Below are 20,679 nucleotides of genomic sequence, written 5' to 3' on the forward strand. Positions count from 1 at the left end.
GAATTCATTGGGACTCTACTCTTCCCCAGCTCGGGTCAGGAATTCATTGGCACTCTACTCTTAACCAGCTCGGGTCAGGAATTCATTGGCACTCTACTCTTCCCCAGCTTGGGTCAGGAATTCATTGGGACTCTACTCTTCCCCAGCTCGGGTCAGGAATTCATTGGCACTCTACTCTTCCCCAGCTCGGGTAGGGATTGCACTGGGACCCTAGGCTTCCCCAGTTCGGGTCAGGATTTCATTGGGACTGTACTCTTCCCCAGCTCGGGTAGGGATTGCACTGGGACCCTACGCTTCCCCAGTTCGCGTAAGCATTTCGTTTGGACCCTGTCCTCTCCTCAGCTCAGGGACGGATTGGACTGGTATTCTACTCTTCGGCATTCCGGGTTCAGGGGTTGTGTGGTAGTCCCCCGCTTGCATTAAATACAAAGCTGTGGCCAAATATCAAAGAAAGTAATCGAGATTCTCAAAAGGCGAACAAGTCAGCTTAGCACTTTTGAGACTTGTGCCTTTGCGATGCAGTTATTTTAAGCAGATCCACTCGTTTATATCTTACTGACCACAGGCTCATATAAACTGACTTCAGAACCATATACACCGACAGTGAAGGATGTGCCTATGAATGACCAGAGGGTCATATACACTGACACCCAGAAGCGAACCTGTTACGGACCACAGACTCATACACTGATTCCAAAAAGCAGACCTCTTACTGACCACAGACTCACATACACGGATTCCCAGAAGCGGACCTCTTACTGACCACACACTCTTATACACTGATGCCTAGAAACAGACTTCTTACTGACCACAAACTCACGTGAACTGATACTTACAAGCGGACCTCTTACTGACCACAGACTCATATACACTAGCATACAGAAGGGGACCTCTTACAGAGCACAGACTCACATACACAGATACCCAGAAGCCAACCTCTCACTGACCACAGACTCATATACATTGGCACACAGAATGGGACCTTTTACTGAGCACAGACTCATATACAGTGGCACACAGAAACAGACCTCTTACTGACAAGACTCACAAACACTGATACCCAGATGTGGACCTCTTACTAACCACAGACTTGTTTACACAGATGGCCAGATGTGGACCTCTTACTGACCACAGACTCCCAAACATTCAAACCCAAAAGCGGACATCTTACTGACAGCCAACTTGTATACAGTGATACCTGGAAGTAAACTCTTTATGACCACAGACTCATATACACCGATACCCAGAAGCGGACCTCTTACTGACCACAGACTCACATACACCAATACCTGGAAGCAGCCCACAGACTCGTATACACTGATTCCTAGAAGTAGACCTCATATTGACCACAGAGTTGTATACACTGGTGCACAGAAATGGGCCTCTTACTGACCACAGACTCATATAACCTGACAGAGGAGGGACGTTTCTTCCTAACTACAGGCTCAACTAAACTGACACGTGTGTGTAGGCGAGTTATAAATGCAATATCTTATCATATCACTTAATAGGGGGCCTCTTAATGACCACCGACAAATTCATACAATAGACATCAAAAAGGCAACTGCTACGGACCACAGACTCATATACAATGACAGCAGCATTACTCTTTCTGACCACCGATGCCTATACAATGAGATTAATTTATAAGGGACCCTTAACACTGACCACAGATTTATATACACAGAGAAAATGAGGCAAATTCTACTTACTGCAGAAACATATGCACTGACGGTGAAGGATGTGCCCATTAATGACCACAGGGTCATATACTCTGATACACAGAAGCTGACCTCTTACTGACCACAGACTTCTATACGCTGGCATATAGAATGGGACCTTTTGCGGAGCACAGACTCACATATACTAATACCTAGAAGCAGACCTGTTACTGGCCACAGATTCATATGAGTGGCATCCAGGAGGGGACCTCTTACTAACCACACACTCGTATACACTGGCACACAGAAGTGGACCTTTTACAGACCACAGAGTCACATACATAGATACCTAGATGTGGACCGCTTACTGATCACAGACTCATATAGAGTGGCATACATAAGGGGGATCTCTTACTGACCAGACTCACATACACCCACCGATACCCAGAATCGGACCTCTTACTGACCACATACTCACATACACTGGCATACAGAAGGGGACCTCTTACTGACCACATACTCACATACACTGATAGTGAAAGAGGTGTCTCTTGCCCCAGACACCTGGCAAGGGAGGGGTGCACCTCACTGACTCAGTGCACCTTTAGGTTGTGGCGTGGGATGCTTCACCTTGCTCTGCAGCAGATCAGTGAAGGGCTTAGGAACAGGATGGACGGGGAGCGGCTGGGGAGGGGGTGGAGGAGTGGAATACAGTGTAGCTTAGGCTCAGGGTGACTTCCGCATGCCTGCATCCTCCCAGCTGTCTGCCGGTCGGTCTCCTTATCTCCCAGCCTCCATCCTCACATCTGGAGGAGAGCTGCACTTCCTGCTGCGTCCTTCAGATCTCACCCCTCCCCCTGCCCCCCCATCAAACAGGAGGGGATACACAGAGAGGGAGACACATACTAAGGGCACTTACAGAGAGGTCACCTATATTCTTCAGAGGTGCATCTTGGTAGCCTACACGAATGACTGACACATATAGATGACATATGCATATTATATCTTAAGACACGATATTCATATGGGAAAGAAGCCTCCAGTTGAAAAAGTCAACAGCTGTCAATGTCGGGCAGAATGTAGAGTCACTTAATCTTTATTCGAAGCAGCCCTGGGAAGAGTGTTACAGCTCTGGCTCTTTATTCTAAGCAGCTCTGGGCAGAGTGTCACGGCTTTGGCTCTTTATTCTAAGCAGCTCTGGGCAGAGTGTCACGGCTCTGGCTCTTTATTCTAAGCAGCTCTGGGCAGAGTGTCACGGCTCTGGCTCTTTATTCTAAGCAGCCGTGGGTAGAGTGTCACTGCTCTGGCTCTTTAGTCTAAGCAGCTCTGGGCAGAGTGTCGCGGCTCTGGCTCTTTATTCTAAGCAGCCGTGGGCAGAGTGCCACGGCTCTGGCTCTTTATTCTAAGCAGCTCTGGGCAGAGTGTCACGGCTTTGGCTCTTTATTCTGAGCAGCTCTGGGCAGAGTGTCACGGCTCTGGCTCTTTATTCTAAGCAGCCGTGGGTAGAGTGTCACTGCTCTGGCTCTTTAGTCTAAGCAGCTCTGGGCAGAGTGTCGCGGCTCTGGCTCTTTATTCTAAGCAGCCGTGGGCAGAGTGCCACGGCTCTGGCTCTTTATTCTAAGCAGCTCTGGGCAGAGTGTGGAGGCACCTGTTGTTTATTGTAAGCGGCGCTGGTCTAGGTCTAAGTGTGGGGGGCCACCTGCTCTTTATTCTAAGCGGCGGTGGGCTGAGTGTGGGGGGCGCTGCTCTTTAGAGTGTGGGGTTACCTGCTCTTTAGTCTAAGATGCTCTGGGCTGAGTGTGGGGGGCGCTGCTCTTTAAAGTGTGGGGCCTCCTGCCCTTTATTCTAAATGGCGCTTGGCTGAGTGTGGGTGGAGCTGCTCTTTAGAGTGTGGGGCCACCTGGTCTTTATTCTAAGCGACGCTGGGCTGAGTGTGGGGGGAGCTGCTCTTTAGAGTAGGGTGACACCTGCTCTTTACGCTTAGCTGCCCTGGGCAGAGTGTGGGCACCTGCCCTTTATTCTAAGCAGCCCTGGGCAGAGTGTAGAGGCACTGCCTCTTTAGTCTAAGTAGCCCAGGGCAGGTGAGCTGAGTATGGGGGCACTGCTCTTTAGGGTTTGGTGTCACCTGCTTTTTATTCTAAGAGGCGCTGGGCTGAGTGTGGGTGGAGCTGCTCTTTAGAGTGGGGGCACCTGCTTTTTATTCTAAGTGGTGCTGGGCTGAGTGTGGGGATCACCTACTCTTTATTCTAAGCGGCACTGTGCTGAGCGTGGGGGGGTGCTACTCTTTAGAGTGTGGGCGCCACCTGCTCTTTATTCTAAGAGAGGCTGGGCTGAGTGTGGGGGGGGCTACTCTTTAGAGTGTGGGCGCCACCTGCTCTTTATTCTAAGAGGGGCTGAGTGTGGGGGGAGCTGCTCTTTAGAGTGTGGGGCCACCTGCTCTTTATTCCAAGTAGTGCTGGGCTGAGTGTGGGGGGAGCTGCTCTTTAGAGTGTGGGGCCACCTGCTCTTTATTCTAAGCAGCACTGGGCAGAATGTAGAGACACCTCTTCTCTACGCTTAGCAGCCCTGGCAGAGTGTCTAGGCACCAGCTCTTTACTCTTAGCAGACCAGGGCAGAGTGTTGAGACCCTGGGCCATGGTTCTTTATTCTAAGCAGCCCTGGACAGAGGCGTAGACAGGATAGGGCCTGAGAAGGTAAGGCCCACACACAATCTTCAAATGCCCACCCAGCAGCGATGTGTGGGCATTTACAGATGTTAATGTCAGTGCGGTGGGCCCGACTGCATTAGCTTCAGGCCTGGGAACAGTGTCGAGGTGCCTCATCTTTACTCTGAGCAGCACCGGGCAGAGTATTGAGGCCCTGGTTCTTTATTCTAAGCAGACCCGGGCACAGTGTCGAGGCACCAGCTCTTTACTCTTAGCAGCCCTTGGCAGAGTGGAGGCACCTGTGTTTATTCTTAGCAGCACTGGGCTGAGTTTTGGGAGACCCACTCTTTATTCTGAGCAGCTCTGGGGAGAGTGTGAAGGCACCTGCTCTTTACTGTAAGTGGTGCTGGGCAGAGTGTGAGTGCACCTGCGGTGTCCAGTCAAATGGTCGAAAATAAAAGATCGAATGACCATTCGATCGACAGTCAAATGGTCGGAAAAAAAAGGTCGAATTTTTTATATATTTATATATATTTTTTTGTTTTGGTTGGTTAAAAAATATTTTTAATAAAGAAAACGGGGGTTGGGGGGGAATCCCCCCATAAAAAAAAAATGTAAAAAATAAATAAATAAATTAATAAATAAAACCGACCATTTTTTTCGACCATTTGACTGTCGATCAAATGGCATTCGATCATTTGGTTTTCGACCAAATGACTGGTAACCGGCACCCGCTCCTTGCACTTAGCAGTCCTTGGCAGAGTGTCGGTACACCTGCTCTTTATTCAAAGCTGCAATGGGCTGACTGTGGGGCACCTGCTCTTTACGCTTAGCTGCCCTGGGCTGGGTGTGGGCCACCTGCCCTTTATTCAAAGCAGCCCTGGGCACAGTGTGGAGGCACCGCCTCTTTAGTCTAAGCACCCGCGGGCAGTGGGTGGGGCCACCTGTTCTTTATTTTAAGCGGCACTGGGCTGAGTGTGGGGAGCGCCGCTTATTAGAGTATGGGGCCACCTGCTCTTTATTGTAAGCGACTCTGGGCTGAGTGTGGGGGGTGCTGCTCTTTGGAGTGTGGGGCCATCTGCTCTCCATTCTAAGTGGCGCTGGGCTGAGTGTGGGGGAGCTGCTCTTTAGAGTAGGATGACACCTGCTCTTTACGCTTAGCTGCTCTGGGCAGAGTGTGGGCACCTACCCTTTATTCTAAGCAGCCCTGGGCAGAGTGTGGAGGCACTGTCTCTTCAGTCTAAGCACCCCTGGGCAGCATGTGGGGGCCACCTGCTCTTTATTCGAAGCGATGCTGGGCTGAGTGTGGGGGGAGCTGCTCGTTAGAGTGGGGGCCCATCTGCTTTTTATTCTAAGTGGTGCTGGGCTGAGTGTGGGGCCACCTGCTCTTTACTCTAAGCGGCGCTGGGCTGGGTGTGGGGGGCGCTACTCTTTAGAGTGTGGGGCCACCTGCTCTTTATTCTAAGCAGCGCTGGGCTGAGTGTGGGGGGCGCTTCACTTTAGAGAATGGGGCGACCTAATCTTTATTCTAAGCGGTGCTGGGCTGAGTGTGGGGGTGCTGCTCTTTACAGTGTGGGGCTACCTAGTCTTTACTCTAAGATGCTCTGGGCTGAGTGTGGGGGGCGCTGCTCTTTAAAGTGTGGGGCCACCTGGTCTTTATTCTAAGTGGTGCTGGGCTGAGTGTGGGGGGAGCTGCTCTTTAGAGTAGGATGACACCTGCTCTTTACTCTTAGCTGCCCTGGGCAGAGTGTGGGCACCTGCCCTTTATTCTAAGCAGCCCTGGGCAGAGTGTAGAGGCACCGCCTCTTTAGTCTAAGCACCCCAGGGCAGGTGAGCCGAGTATGGGGGGCACTGCTCTTTAGGGTTTGGGGCCACCTGCTTTTTAATCTAAGTGGTGCTGGGCTGAGTGTGTGGGGCCACCTGCTCTTTATTCTAAGCAGCGCTGGGCTGAGCGTGGGGGGGGCGCTGCTCTTTAGAGTGTGGGGCCACCTGCTTTTTATTCTAAGAGTTGCTGGGCTGAGTGTGGGGGGAGCTGCTCTTTAGAGTGTGGGGCCACCTGCTCTTTATTCTAAGCAGCGCTGGGCTGAGTGTGGGGGGCGCTGCTCTTTAGAGCATGGGGTGACCTGCTCTTTATTCTAAGCGGTGCTGGGCTGAGTGTGGGGGGTGCTGCTCTTTACAGTGTGGGGCTACCTAGTCTTTAGTCTAAGATGCTCTGGGCTGAGTTTGGGGGCTACTGCTCTTTAAAGTGTGGGGCCTCCTGCACTTTATTCTAAGAGGCGCTGGGCTGAGTGTGAGTGGAGCTGCTCTTTAGAGTAGGGTTACACCTGCTCTTTACGCTTAGCTGCTCTGGGCAGAGTGTGGGCACCTACCCTTTATTCTAAGCAGCCCTGGGCAGAGTGTGGAGGCACTGCCTCTTTAGTCTAAGCACCCCTGGGCAGCATGTGGGGCCACCTGCTCTTTATTTGAAGCAACGCTGTGCTGTGTGTGGGGGGCTCTGCTCTTTAGAGTGTGGGGCCACCTGCTTTTTATTCTAAGCCGCGCTGGGCTGAGTGTGGGGGGCGCTGCTCTTTAGAGTATGGAGCCACCTGCTCTTTATTCTAAGAGGCGCTGGTCTGAGTGTGGGTGGAGTTGCTCTTTAGAGTGTGGGGCCACATGGTCTTTATTCTAAGCGGCGCTGGGCTGAGTGTGGGGGGAGCTGCTCTTTAGAGTAGGATGTCACCTGCTCTTTATGCTTAGCTGCCCTGGGCAGAGTGTGGGCACCTGCCCTTTATTCTAAGAGGCGCTGGGTTGAGTGTGGGGGGAGCTGCTCTTTAGAGTGTGGGGCCACCTGCTCTTTATTCTAAGAGGCGCTGGGCTGAGCGTGGGGGGGAGCTGCTCTTTAGAGTGTGGGGCCACCCGCTCTTTATTCTAAGTAGTGCTGGGCTGAGTGTGGGGGGCGATGCTCTTTAGAGTGTGGGGCCCCCTGCTCTTTATTCTAAGTGGCGCTGGGCTGAGCGTGGGGGACGCTGCTCTTTAGAGTATGGGGCCACCTGCTCTTTATTCTAAGAGGCGCTGGGCTGAGTGTGGGTGGAGCTGCTCTTTAGAGTGTGGGGCCACCTGGTCTTTATTCTAAGTGGCGCTGGGCTGAGTGTGGGGGAGCTGCTCTTTAGAGTAGGATGACACCTGCTCTTTACGCTTAGCTGCTCTGGGCAGAGTGTGGGCACCTACCCTTTATTCTATGCAGCCCTGGGCAGAGTGTGGAGGCACTGCCTCTTTAGTCTAAGCACCCTGGGCAGCATGTGGGGCCACCTGCTCTTTATTTGAAGCGGCGCTGTGCTGTGTGTGTGGGGCTCTGCTCTTTAGAGTGTGGGGCCACCTGCTTTTTATTCTAAGCTGCGCTGGGCTGAGTGTGGGGGGCGCTGCTCTTTATAGTATGGAGCCACCTGCTCTTTATTCTAAGAGGCACTGGGCTGAGTGTGGGGGGAGCTGCTCTTTAGAGTAGGATGTCATCTGCTCTTTATGCTTAGCTGCTCTGGGCAGAGTCTGGGCACCTGCCCTTTATTCGAAGCAGCCCTGGGCAGAGTGTAGAGGCACCGCCTCTTTAGTCTAAGCAGCCCAGGGCAGGTGAGCTAAGTATGGGGGGCACTGCTCTTTAGGGTTTGGAGCCACCTGCTTTTTAATCTAAGTGGTGCTGGGCTGAGTGTGGGGACCACCTGCTCTTTATTCTAAGCGGCGCTGGGCTGAGCGTGGGCGGGGGGCGCTGCTCTTTAGAGTATGTGGCCACCTGCTTTTTAATCTAAGTGGTGCTGGGCTGAGTGTGGGGCCACCGGCTCTTTATTCTAAGAGGCGCTGGGTTGAGTGTGGGGGGAGCTGCTCTTTAGAGTGTGGGGCCACCTGCTCTTTATTCTAAGAGGCGCTGGGCTGAGTGTGGGGGGGGAGCTGCTCTTTAGAGTGTGGGGCCACCCGCTCTTTATTCTAAGTAGTGCTGGGCTGAGTGTGGGGGGCGCTGCTCTTTAGAGTGTGGGGCCCCCTGCTCTTTATTCTAAGAGGCGCTGGGCTGAGTGTGGGGGGGAGCTGCTCTTTAGAGTGTGGGGCCACCTGCTCTTTATTCTAAGCGGTGCTGGGCTGAGTGTAGGGGCGATGCTCTTTAGAGTGTGGGGCCCCCTGCTCTTTATTCTAAGTGGCGCTGGGCTGAGCGTGGGGACGCAGCTCTTTAGAGTATGGGGCCACCTGCTCTTTATTCTAAGAGGCGCTGGGCTGAGTGTGGGTGGAGCTGCTCTTTAGAGTGTGGGGCCACCTGGTATTTATTCTAAGTGGCACGGGGCTGAGTGTGGGGGAGCTGCTCTTTAGAGTAGGATGACACCTGCTCTTTACGCTTAGCTGCCCTGGGCAGAGTGTGGGCACCTGCCTTTTATTCTAAGCAGCCCTGGGCAGAGTGTAGAGGCACCGCCTCTTTAGTCTAAGCACCCCAGGGCAGGTGAGCTGAGTATGGGGGGCACTGCTCTTTAGGGTTTGGGTGCCACCTGCTTTTTAATCTAAGTGGTGCTGGGCTGAGTGTTTGGGGCCACCTGTTCTTTATTCTAAGCAGCGCTGGGCTGAGCGTGGGGGGGGCGCTGCTCTTTAGAGTATGGGGCCACCTGCTCTTATTCTAAGCGGCGCTGGGCTGAGTGTGGGGGGCGCTGCTCTTTAGAGTGTGGGGCCAGCTGCTCTTTATTCTAAGCAGCGCTGGGCTGAGTGTGGGGGGTGCTGCTCTTTAGAGCATGGGGCGACCTGCTCTTTATTCTAAGCGGTGCTGGGCTGAGTGTGGGGGGTGCTGCTCTTTACAGTGTGGGGCTACCTAGTCTTTAGTCTAAGATGCTCTGGGCTGAGTGTGGGGGGTGCTGCTCTTTAAAGTGTGGGGCCTCCTGCACTTTATTCTAAGAGGCGCTGGGCTGAGTGTGGGTTGAGCTGCTCCTTAGAGTGTGGGGCCACCTGGTCTTTATTCTAAGTGGCGCTGGGCTGAGTGTGGGGGGAGCTGCTCTTTAGAGTAGGATGACACCTGCTCTTTACTCTTAGCTGCCCTGGGCAGAGTGTGGGCACCTGCCCTTTATTCTAAGCAGCCCTGGGCAGAGTGTAGAGGCACCGCCTCTTTAGTCTAAGCACCCCAGGGCAGGTGAGCTGAGTATGGGGGGGCACTGCTCTTTAGGGTTTGGGGCCACCTGCTTTTTAATCTAAGTGGTGCTGGGCTGAGTGTTTGGGGCCACCTGCTCTTTATTCTAAGCAGCGCTGGGCTGAGCATGGGGGGTGCGCTGCTCTTTAGAGTATGGGGCCACCTGCTCTTATTCTAAGCGGGGCTGGGCTGAGTGTGGGTTGAGCTGCCCTTTAGAGTTTGGGGCCACCTGCTCTTTATTCTAAGAGGTGCTGGGCTGAGTGTGGGGGCGCTGCTCTTTAGAGTGTGGGGCCACCTGCTCTTTATTCTAAGCAGCGCTGGGCTGAGTGTGGGGGGGTGCTGCTCTTTAGAGTGTGGGGCCACCTGCTCTCTATGCTAAGCAGTGCAGGTCTGAGTGAGGGGGGTGCTGCTATTTAGAGTATGGGCCACCTGCCCCTTATTTTAAGAGGCGCTGGGCTGAGTGTGGGTGGAGCTGCTCTTTAGAGTAGGGTTACACCTGCTCTTTACGCTTAGCTGCTCTGGGCAGAGTGTGGGCACCTACCCTTTATTCTAAGCAGCCCTGGGCAGAGTGTGAAGGAACTGCCTCTTTAGTCTAAGCACCCCTGGGCAGCATGTGGGGCCACCTGCTCTTTATTTGAAGCAGCGCTGTGCTGTGTGTGGGGGGCTCTGCTCTTTGGAGTGTGGGGCCACCTGCTTTTTATTCTAAGCCGCGCTGGGCTGAGTGTGGGGGGCACTGCTCTTTAGAGTATGGAGCCACATGCTCTTTATTCTAAGAGGCGCTGGTCTGAGTGTGGGTGGAGCTGCTCTTTAGAGTGTGGGGCCACCTGGTCTTTATTCTAAGCAGCCCTGGGCAGAGTGTAGAGGCACCGCCTCTTTAGTCTAAGCTGCCCAGGGCAGGTGAGCTGAGTATGGGGGGGCACTGCTCTTTAGGGTTTGGGGCCACCTGCTTTTTAATCTAAGTGGTGCTGGGCTGAGTGTGGGGGGCCATCTGCTCTTTATTCTAAGAGGCGCTGGGCTGAGTTTGGGGGGAGCTGCTCTTTAGAGTGGGGGGCACCTGCTTTTTATTCTAAGTGGTGCTGGGCTGAGTGTGGGGACCACCTGCTCTTTATTCTAAGCGGTGCTCGGCTGAGCGTGGGGGGGACGCTGCTCTTTAGAGTATGTGGCCACCTGCTCTTATTCTAAGCGGTGCTGGGCTGAGGGTGGGGGGCACTGCTCTTTAGAGTGTGGGGCCACCTGCTATTTATTCTAAAAGGCGCTGGGTTGAGTGTGGGGGGAGCTGCTCTTTAGAGTGTGGGGCCACCTGCTCTTTATTCTAAGAGGCGCTGGGCTGAGTGTGGGTGGAGCTGCTCTTTAGAGTGTGGGGCCACCTGCTCTTTATTCTAAGTAGTGCTGGGCTGAGTGTGGGGGGCGCTGCTCTTTAGAGTGTGGGGCCACCTGCTCTTTATTCTAAGCGGTGCTGGGCTGAGTGTAGGGGCGATGCTCTTTAGAGTGTGGGGCCCCCTGCTCTTTATTCTAAGTGGTGCTGGGCTGAGCGTGGGGGACGCTGCTCTTTAGAGTATGGGGCCACCTGCTCTTTTTTCTAAGAGGCGCTGGGCTGAGTGTGGGTGGGGCTGCTCTTTAGAGTGTGGGGCCACCTGGTCTTTATTCTAAGTGGCGCTGGGCTGAGTGTGGGGGGAGCTGCTCTTTAGAGTAGGATGACACCTGCTCTTTACGCTTAGCTGCCCTGGGCAGAGTGTGGGCACATGCCCTTTATTCTAAGCAGCCCTGGGCAGAGTGTAGAGGCACCGCCTCTTTAGTCTAAGCACCCCAGGGCAGGTGAGCTGAGTATGGGGGGCACTGCTCTTTAGGGTTTGGGGCCACCTGCTTTTTAATCTAAGTGGTGCTGGGCTGAGTGTGGGGGGCACCTGCTCTTTATTCTAAGCAGCGCTGGGCTGAGCGTGCGTGGGGGCGCTGCTCTTTAGAGTATGGGGCCACCTGCTCTTATTCTAAGCGGCGCTGGGCTGAGCGTGGGGGGCGCTGCTCTTTAGAGTGTGGAGCCACCTGCTCTTTATTCTAAGAGGCGCTGGGCTGAGTGTGGGGGGAGCTGCTCTTTAGAGTGTGGGGCCACCTGGTCTTTATTCTAAGTGGCGCGGGGCTGAGTGTGGGGGAGCTGCTCTTTAGAGTAGGATGACACCTGCTCTTTACGCTTAGCTGCCCTGGGCAGAGTGTGGGCACATGTCCTTTATTCTAAGCAGCCATGGGGGCAGAGTGTAGAGGCACCGCCTCTTTAGTCTAAGCACCCCAGGGCAGGTGAGCTGAGTATGGGGGGCACTGCTCTTTAGGGTTTGGGGCCACCTGCTTTTTAATCTAAGTGGTGCTGGGCTGAGTGTGGGGCCACCTGCTCTTTATTCTAAGAGGCGCTGGGTTGAGTGTGGGGGGGAGCTGCTCTTTAGAGTGTGGGGCCACCTGCTCTTTATTCTAAGTAGTGCTGGGCTGAGTGTGGGGGGGTGCTGCTCTTTAGAGTGTGGGGCCACCTGCTCTCTATGCTAAGCAGTGCTGGTCTGAGTGAGGGGGTTGCTGCTATTTAGAGTGTGGGCCACCTGCCCCTTATTTTAAGAGGCGCTGGGCTGAGTGTGGGTGGAGTTGCTCTTTAGAGTGTGGGGCCAGCTGCTTTTTATTCTAAGCCGCACTGGGCTGAGTGTGGGGAGCGCTGCTCTTTAGGGTTTGGGGCCACCTGCTTTTTAATCTAAGTGGTGCAGGGCTGGGTGTGGGAGGGCACCTGCTCTTTATTCTAAGCAGCACTGGGCTGAGCGTGGGGGGGGGCGCTGCTCTTTAGAGTATGGGGCCACCTGCTCTTATTCTAAGCGGCGCTGGGCTGAGCGTGGGGGGCGCTGCTCTTTAGAGTGTGGGGCCACCTGCTCTTTATTCTAAGCAGCGCTGGGCTGAGTGTGGGGGGCGCTGCTCTTTAGAGCATGGGGCGACCTGCTCTTTATTCTAAGCGGTGCTGGGCTGAGTGTGGGGGGTGCTGCTCTTTACAGTGTGAGGCTACCTAGTCTTTAGTCTAAGATGCTCTGGGCTGAGTGTGGGGAGCGCTGCTCTTTAAAGTGTGGGGCCTCCTGCTCTTTATTCTAAGCGGTGCTGGGCTGAGTGTGGGGGGCACTGTGCTTTAGAGTGTGGAGGAACCTGCACTTTATTCTAAGCAGCGCCGGGCTGAGTGTGGGAGGTGATGCTCTTTAGAGTGTGGGGGCGACCTGCTCTTTATTCTAAGCAGCGCTGGGCTGATTGTGGGGGGCGCTGCTCTTTAGATTGTGGGTGCAGCTGATCTTTAGTCTAAGCAGCCCCGGGCAGACCGTAGAGGTGCAGTCTGTTTGTTGCAAGGAACCATGCACAGTGTGTTGTGGTACCGGCTGTTTATTCTAATCAAGCCTGGCATAGGGTGCAGGCACCTGCTCTTTATTTCTAAGCAGCCTTGGGCACAGTGCTGGGGGGTGGGGGCGACAGCTGCATACTCTCACCAGCACTGGGCAGAGTGGAGTCCACCGGCTCTTTAATCACATCATCCCTTGCAGAGCTTGGAGGCAACGTCTAGGCGCTCTGGGCAGAACGTGGAAGTCGCGGGTCTTAATTACCGGCACGTGTCTTTTATTCTAAGCAACCTTCGCACAGCAGGGAGACACCAGCAGTGTATTATTACCCTCACGCCAGCGGCCTTTGCAGAACAAGGACCCACGCGCTGCTAACAGCCATCATTGTTTATTCCCAGCGGCTCTGCGCCGCGGGGAGACGCTGCCCCTTGTGTCCCAGCTGCCCCCGGGGAGATTGGAGGCACCGGCTCGCGTGTACCTGCACTATTCCAGGAACGTCTGTGGAGGCCCGGCGCCGGCTCAGGGGAGCGCGGAGGCACCGGCTCCAGAGCGCGCGGAGACACCGGCTCGAGGGCGCGCGGAGGCACCGGCTCTGGCGCACCAGCCACCAGCCCTTTGTTCCCAGCAGCATCCCCACAGAGCCGGCATCTCCATTCCAAGCACCGGCGCTGCCTTCACAGCCTCCCGCGCCTGGAAGTGTCAAGGATTGAGGGGAGGCGCGGGGGGGGACACCATCACTTTGAAGAAAGCATCCCCGGGCGGCGAGAATAAGCGCCCGGCGCTTAATGCTCCCTCGGAGGGCACTTTATTGATATGCACCTGACCCAATTTCTTCGAGAGAAAGAGGTACGAAGCGGCTATTGGTCTCATGCAGCGCTACGCAAGAAAAATACACACGGATATTATTCCTGGCAGCCCTGGGGCGAGAAGAGCATGCATTATACAGGATTCAGAAAACAAGCTTTATATATATATATATATATATAGACACACACACAAAACACATGTATATAGTTATAGATAGTAGGACATTTAAACCTAATACACGAATACATTTCCAGAGAAATAAACATACGGTATGCACATATAGCCAAATGCCTAAGAGGCGCCTCTGTGAAGCAATCCGGCCATACTCACAGTGCCGAGCGCTCCTCGCCTCTCGCTTGCACTCCTCGCGGCGCTGCCCCCTTTCCTGGCTACCGCTGGCAGACACTGCCCTGTAACAAGTACACAGAGAAACACGGGCCTGTCTCCTTTATAGAAACGATGATAATAACAAAAAAAAACCGGCTTCTTCTTCCAAAAGGAAGGAAGCCGGGTCAAAACCATTAGGGGTGGGGGGGGGGGGAGAGAAAGAGGGAGGGGCAGGGGGGGGGCGAGGGGGACAAAAGCCCGGCCTTCCCTGGTAGACAGCCAAGGCGGCTAAAAATAGGCAAATCACACAGACTGCCCGTGAAATAAGGACAGGCAGAGAAGCGGGGAGGGCTTTCGGAGGGGGGGCGGGTCCGTGGGGCGGTGATGTCACCGAAGGGGTGGGGCATCGGCGGAGCAGGGGGACATTTAAAAGGACAGACGAGATTTCATGGAACTGTTTCCGTGACACATTTGTCCCCCGGATTCAACACGTGATGGCATCAGGTTTGCCAAAAGAAAGTCGTGCGCATTTGTGAATCGCAATTCATAATTTTTTATGACAAACTGTTTAAATAGTGCTTGGTCTGTGCAGCCCTCCATCTTCTAAGCGCCGGACCGCTGCCCCTGAGCATTCCTTCCAGCCACGGGGAGCATTTGTTAAAATTGGGTATTTTTAAGCTCCATCGAGTGAAGTTGATAAAAATTGAGACCAGCGCAGTGGACTAATACTTTAAATTGGCCCGCATCGACTTAAAAAAAGCCCCACATGCACGAAAGTCCGCCCCTTCGGGCGCTGACGTATTGCCCTATTCCAGGCCTGATCCCAATCCATTGGGGGTAAGGCCACCATGAACCCTTCCACTGGAATGTTCCATCCAGTATGGAGGACCCTATATGCAGTATAGTGTCCTGAATACATGCGGTGCAGTCCAAACACCACACAAATAAATCATTCCCAAGTTATTCAAAAGTCAAAAACACAAGTGCCTATTGGAGGGCCCTGGCTATTAAAGGTCAACTCTTTTAATTTCACTGAGGGTTTGCTTCCCTGGTCAGTGAGGGACACGCCCATGGTTACACTTTTATATGATTTTGTGGTCAGTGAGGAACACTGACCAGTTCTTCCATTGTATATGATTATGTGGTCAGTGAGGTATACTCCCTTGTTTACCATTGCATAACATACTCTAGTCAGTGAGGAATACTCCCTGGGTTGCCATTGAATATGCACCTGTGGTCAGTGAGGAGCACTCATCTGGTTGCTATTGTATACGTTTTTGTGGTCAGTAAGGTGTGCTCATTTGGTTACCATTGCACGTGATTCCGTGTGTGTGCAGTAAGGAACAGTCGGCTTGTCTTTCTATAAGTCCCTCTGGTCAGTGAGGGGCAGTGGTATGCTCGCCATTGCATATTTTTATGTGGTTAGTGAGGTGTACTCCTTTGGTTGCATTGTATATAACTCTGCGGTCAGTGAGCTGTACTCCTTTGGTTTCATTGTATATCATTCTGTGTTCAGTGAGTTGTACACCTTTGGTTTAATTGTATATAATTCTATGGTCAGTGAGTTGTACACCTTTGGTTTGATTGTATATAATTCTGTGGTCAGTGAGGACCACTCCCTCATCGCCATTATATATGGTCCCATGATCAATGGGGGCACTCATCTGGTTGTTATTGTACATGTTTGTGTGGCCACTGAGTTGTACCCCTTTGGTACTATTGTATATAATTCTGTGGTTAGTGAGGTGTACTCCTTTGGTTGTATTGTATTTAATTATGTGGTTAGTGAGCTCTATATAATTCTGTGGTCAGTGTGGAACACTCCACTAGTTGCCATTATATATGGTCCTGTGGCCAAAGAGGAGGGGGGCACTCATCTGGATGTTATTGTACATGTTTGTGTGGCCAGTGAGTTGTACTTCTTTGGTACTATTGTATATAATTCTGTGGTCAGTGAGGTGTACTCTTTTGGTACTATTGTTTATAATTATGTGGTCAGTGAGGTGACTCCTTTGGTTTCATTTTATATAATTCTGTGGTCAGTGAGGAACACTCCCCTGGTTGCCATTCTATATGGTCCCGTGTTCAGTGAGGTGTACCCCTTGGTACTATTGTATATAATTCTGTGGTAAGTCAGGTGTAGTCCTTTGGTTGCATTGCATATCATTCTGTAGTCAATGAGGAATACTCTCCTGGTTGCCATCATATATGGTCCCGTGGTCAATGAGGAGCACTGATCTGGTTGTTATTGTACATGTTTGTGTGGCCAGTAAATGGACCCATTTGGTACTATTGTATATAATTCTGCAGTCAGTGAGATGTACCCCTTTGGTTCTATTGTATATATTTATGTGGTAAGTGAGTTGTACCCCTTTGGTACTATTGTATATAATTCTGTGGTTAGTGAGGTGACTCCTTTGGTTCTATTGTATATATTTATGTGGTAAGTGAGTTGTACCCCTTTGGTACTATTGTATATAATTCTGTGGGTAGTGAGGTGTACCCCTTTGGTTCTATTGTATATATTTATGTGGTAAGTGAGTTGTACCCCTTTGGTACTATTGTATATAATTCTGTGGTTAGTGAGGTGACTCCTTTGGTTCTATTGTATATATTATGTGGTAAGTGAGTTGTACCCCTTTGGTACTATTGTATATAATTCTGTGGTTAGTGAGATGTACCCCTTTGGTTCTATTGTATATATTTATGTGGTAAGTGAGTTGTACCCCTTTGGTACTATTGTATATAATTCTGTGGTTAGTGAGGTGACTCCTTTGGTTCTATTGTATATATTTATGTGGTAAGTGAGTTGTACCCCTTTGGTACTATTGTATATAATTCTGTGGGTAGTGAGGTGTACCCCTTTGGTTCTATTGTATATATTTATGTGGTAAGTGAGTTGTACCCCTTTGGTACTATTGTATATAATTCTGTGGTTAGTGAGGTGACTCCTTTGGTTCTATTGTATATATTTATGTGGTAAGTGAGTTGTACCCCTTTGGTACTATTGTATATAATTCTGTGGTTAGTGAGGTGACTCCTTTGGTTCTATTGTATATATTTATGTGGTAAGTGAGTTGTACCCCTTTGGTACTATTGTATATAATTCTGTGGGTAGTGAGGCGTACCCCTTTGGTTCTATTGTATATATTTATGTGGTAAGTGAGTTGTACCCCTTTGGTACTATTGTATATAATTCTGTGGTTAGTGAGGTGTACCCCTTTGGTACTATTGTATATAATTCTGTGGTTAGTGAGGTGACTCCTTTGGTTTGGGGAAGAGTAGAGGGGGGGTTCATGAGTTGCAATGTATATGTTTCTGGGTTGTGTGAGAGATATACTGCCTATCTCGGTGGTCAGTGATGAGGCCAGACATCTTGTCAATGTATGTGTTTTTTGTGGCCAACGAGGAGGACCTCGCTTATTATCAGTGAATATGTTTCTGCAGTTAGTGTGGGGCATCTCTCTTGTCACTGTACCCGATTGTGATAATGATTAATTTATTTCTTTTATCATCACATTTATAGCAGCGCGCAGTGCAATAGCAGAGTCCATAAAATGCAAGACCAAGCAAGCACGCTACCTAAAGGAATGTCCAGACAAACAAGTGAGTGGACAATACTTAAAATTCCATCTCAACCAGGTGAGAACAAGGGACATTTTGGCCTTGAGAAAGCAATCTGACTCTGCAACATGTCGATTCTGCTCCAAGAAAGACAGGGTGGAAACCAGCCGCCATTTGTTGTTGGAATGCAGCTCCCTAAAAGAGGCTAGGTCAAAATTCCTAGCGAGAGCTCTAACAAATGACTCTACTTTGGATGAAAATGAACTTTGGGCACTGCTCTCAAGCGGGGAGGAGGCCAGATGTGTGATTGGTGTCACCCAGTTTTTAAGATGTTTAGACTTGAACACTGAAGATCCATCGGGAGAGATGGACAAATCTTAAGTTAATTTAACCATTTACACCAGGTGAAATGGAGGGACAAGTCTTGAGTATAGACTTTAAACATGCTCATTGTAAAAACTGCTATGAAATTAAATCAATAAAAAAAAAGATTTATTTATTAATTTTATTATCACATTTATAGCAGCGCGCAGTGCAATAGCAGAGTCCATAACATGCAAGACCAAGCAAAGGTTCAAGGACATGAGGGAATATCTAGGAAACACGCTCAGGTAAAGCCTCGCCTTGACATACGTGGGGCTACTTCAGGTACGTAAGCAAACATGAATGACAAAATAAGTATGTGTGCACATTCAGGCAAAGCCTTGCCTCATGGTACGGGGCAGCTACTTCAGGTATGTAAGCAAACATGCATGACAAAATAAATATGGGAGCACATTCTGGCAAAGCCTCGCCTCATGGTACAGGGCCTACTTCTGGTATGCAAGCAAACACGAGGGTCAGGGCAGAGTGACAAAGTAAGGTATGTTTCAGCCTTAGCATTAGGCTAATAGTCAAAAATAAGGTGCATTACAGACATCTTTCAAGATTAGCAGTATGCAAGAAAGACACAATCGGTGTGTTTCCATGTAAGTTGCAGGTTTTGCACTAGGCTAGAAAGTCAAGGCTGGTGCGTTAGGGACATACTGCATGATTAGCAGTGGGCTAAATAAACACAATTGATACGTTTCCGGAGATGTTGACGGTTTAGTATTAGGCTAAGAGTCAAAGACGGATGTGTTGCAGACATGTTCCAGGTAGGGTAGTGGTAGACTCAGGCAGGGAGGGGAGCAGGAAAAGTCTAGATGAAGAGAGAGGAGTCAGGAAGGCACATCTCGTTGTTGGCTAGGTACTTGATGCTAGTGAGTGGGGTCATGGGGCACTCACACGAGTGGGGCAACCTGTGCGAGGTAGTATGTGGGCGTGGATAGAGCGATCGTAGGGTAGAAGCCAAACAGAGTCATGCTGGATGCGGGATAGCTCGAGGATGATGTTACTAGATCCACGAGAGGAGAAGCTGGATACATGGTTTGGTGTCTGTACGGCAATAGTGCTAGCCGTGTGCGTGAGTACCATGAACCGGGGTATGTGGGGAGGCCGGGTGAAAGGAGAGGCCTGTAAGGGGACAACCAGCAACGGGTTCATGATCCGATGCAGCCGGATTGAAGATAAGGCAGACTGCCTCGTAGCGGGATATTATTGTTTATATTGCACTTTCCCCAAAGCACTGTACATAGAACATATTTACATACAATTATCACCCGACCGAAGTTGGTACTCATTTATCGACCTTGCAAGCAAGAAAGACTGTGCTGGCCTTGCTGGGATTCGAACCTGTGACCTAGAGATCACACACAGATTTCAGCAGCGAGTGCTCAAATCGCTGAGCTATCTTACTGGCATGTGTCCAGGGTCAGCACGCTCCCTCTTCTGTTGTTAGTAAGAGGCACCCCGCTTCCTATCGCAGTGTTTATAATCCTGTGGTTACTGAGGAGGGGACAACATTTATTGTGTGTGTTTATCTTCCTGTGGCCAATGAGGGTAATCCCTCTTATTATCCATGAATGTGGTCAGTGAGTGCCACCTCTCTTCCTCCCAGCCTGTAGATGTTTCTGTGGTCCATGAGAGGCACCACACTTCTTGTCAGTGTGCATGGTCCGGTGGGTCTTGAGCGGCACGTATTCTGCTTTCATTGGGCATTTACCTCAGCGGTCAGTGAGGTGTCCCTCACTCGCCTTCTCTGACAGTGATTCTCCTGTGAAAAAAGAAAGATTCTGTGAGGTGTACAAGATATGTAGTATCGATATTTCAAACAATATATTACTGCCTAATGAGTTCAGCTACATTTTTAATTTATTCAAGAAAACAGGCTTTGTCCAGGCTCAAACAAAGGGTATGGACATTAGAGAGGTAATAAAGAACATTCACTTTAATACAAAAAGCATCACAAATCATGGAAATATCACCAATGTGACTGTTGTATACCGCCACCAAATCACAACAGAGGCTAAAATAATTATAAATAGCTATAAACAAGCTTTAATTTTGTCCAATATGAAAAGCATGAAGTATAAGTGCCCATCAAAGTCCAGGCTTTTTTGGAACGGAGTCCTCATACGAAACAAAACACCAACTAGTTTCGGTGACACTTAAAGATGTGGTCGGCCTTCCTCGGGGAGAGCATTTTTAGGGTACAGGAATGGCACAGTGCCGGTGCAATTTAGCAAGCGACAATGGCATATCAGCTGTGTATAACAGCGCTTGGAGAGGTGTATTGAGGGTGGAAAGGGCGTGGTAGTGACTATGACCACCTATTTGCCCTGGCGATTTCTACGTTGCAAGTTGAATGCGCGCAGTGCCGGGCTGAGCTCGGAGAAGAAAATGCTTTTGATCGAACGGTCGGTGCAGAACACTGTCAGCATCTGACTAAAGCCTGCAAAGTGAGATGGTAAACGAAACCCGTTAGTGGTTCTCCCATGGCCAAGGAGCACTCCTCTTTTCCTAACACTGTTTTTTTGTTTCTGTTGAGGGACTCCTCTCTTGCAGCCAACATGTATGTTCATGCGGTCAATGAAAAGCGCCCCGCTACCTGGGAGTGTAAATATATTTCTGTGGTTAGTGAGAGGCATGCACATTGAATTTGCAGTCTAAATACTTCTGAGGCCAGTAAGAGACACCTCTATGGCTGTCAGTGTGTATATTCTGATGTGGGAGGTCACTCTCATTCTTTTACATGTCAGTAAGAGAAAGCTCGCTTTCTTTCATGGCAGTGTATAGGTCAGTAAGTACTACCTCTCTTATTGCCTTTGTTGATGTTCCAATGG

The 20,679-nt window shown here is 50.8% G+C and overlaps 1 protein-coding gene across 2 annotated transcripts in view; it reads right to left on the minus strand.

Annotated features, from left to right (window-relative positions):
* HMGA1 (high mobility group AT-hook 1) overlaps positions 1-14,132 on the minus strand; it is a 109,500-nt gene extending 95,368 nt beyond the window's left edge. For both annotated transcript variants that reach the window (XM_069633514.1, XM_069633513.1), the window contains exon 1: positions 13,916-14,132. The gene's annotated coding sequence lies outside the window, so the exon portion shown is untranslated. The remainder of the gene's footprint in view (positions 1-13,915) is intronic.
* Positions 14,133-20,679: the final 6,547 nt, after the last annotated feature.

This window comes from Ambystoma mexicanum, chromosome 13, assembly GCF_040938575.1.
Source record: "Ambystoma mexicanum isolate Mex_15411 chromosome 13, UKY_AmexF1_1, whole genome shotgun sequence".
NCBI classification, from domain to species: domain Eukaryota; kingdom Metazoa; phylum Chordata; class Amphibia; order Caudata; family Ambystomatidae; genus Ambystoma; species Ambystoma mexicanum.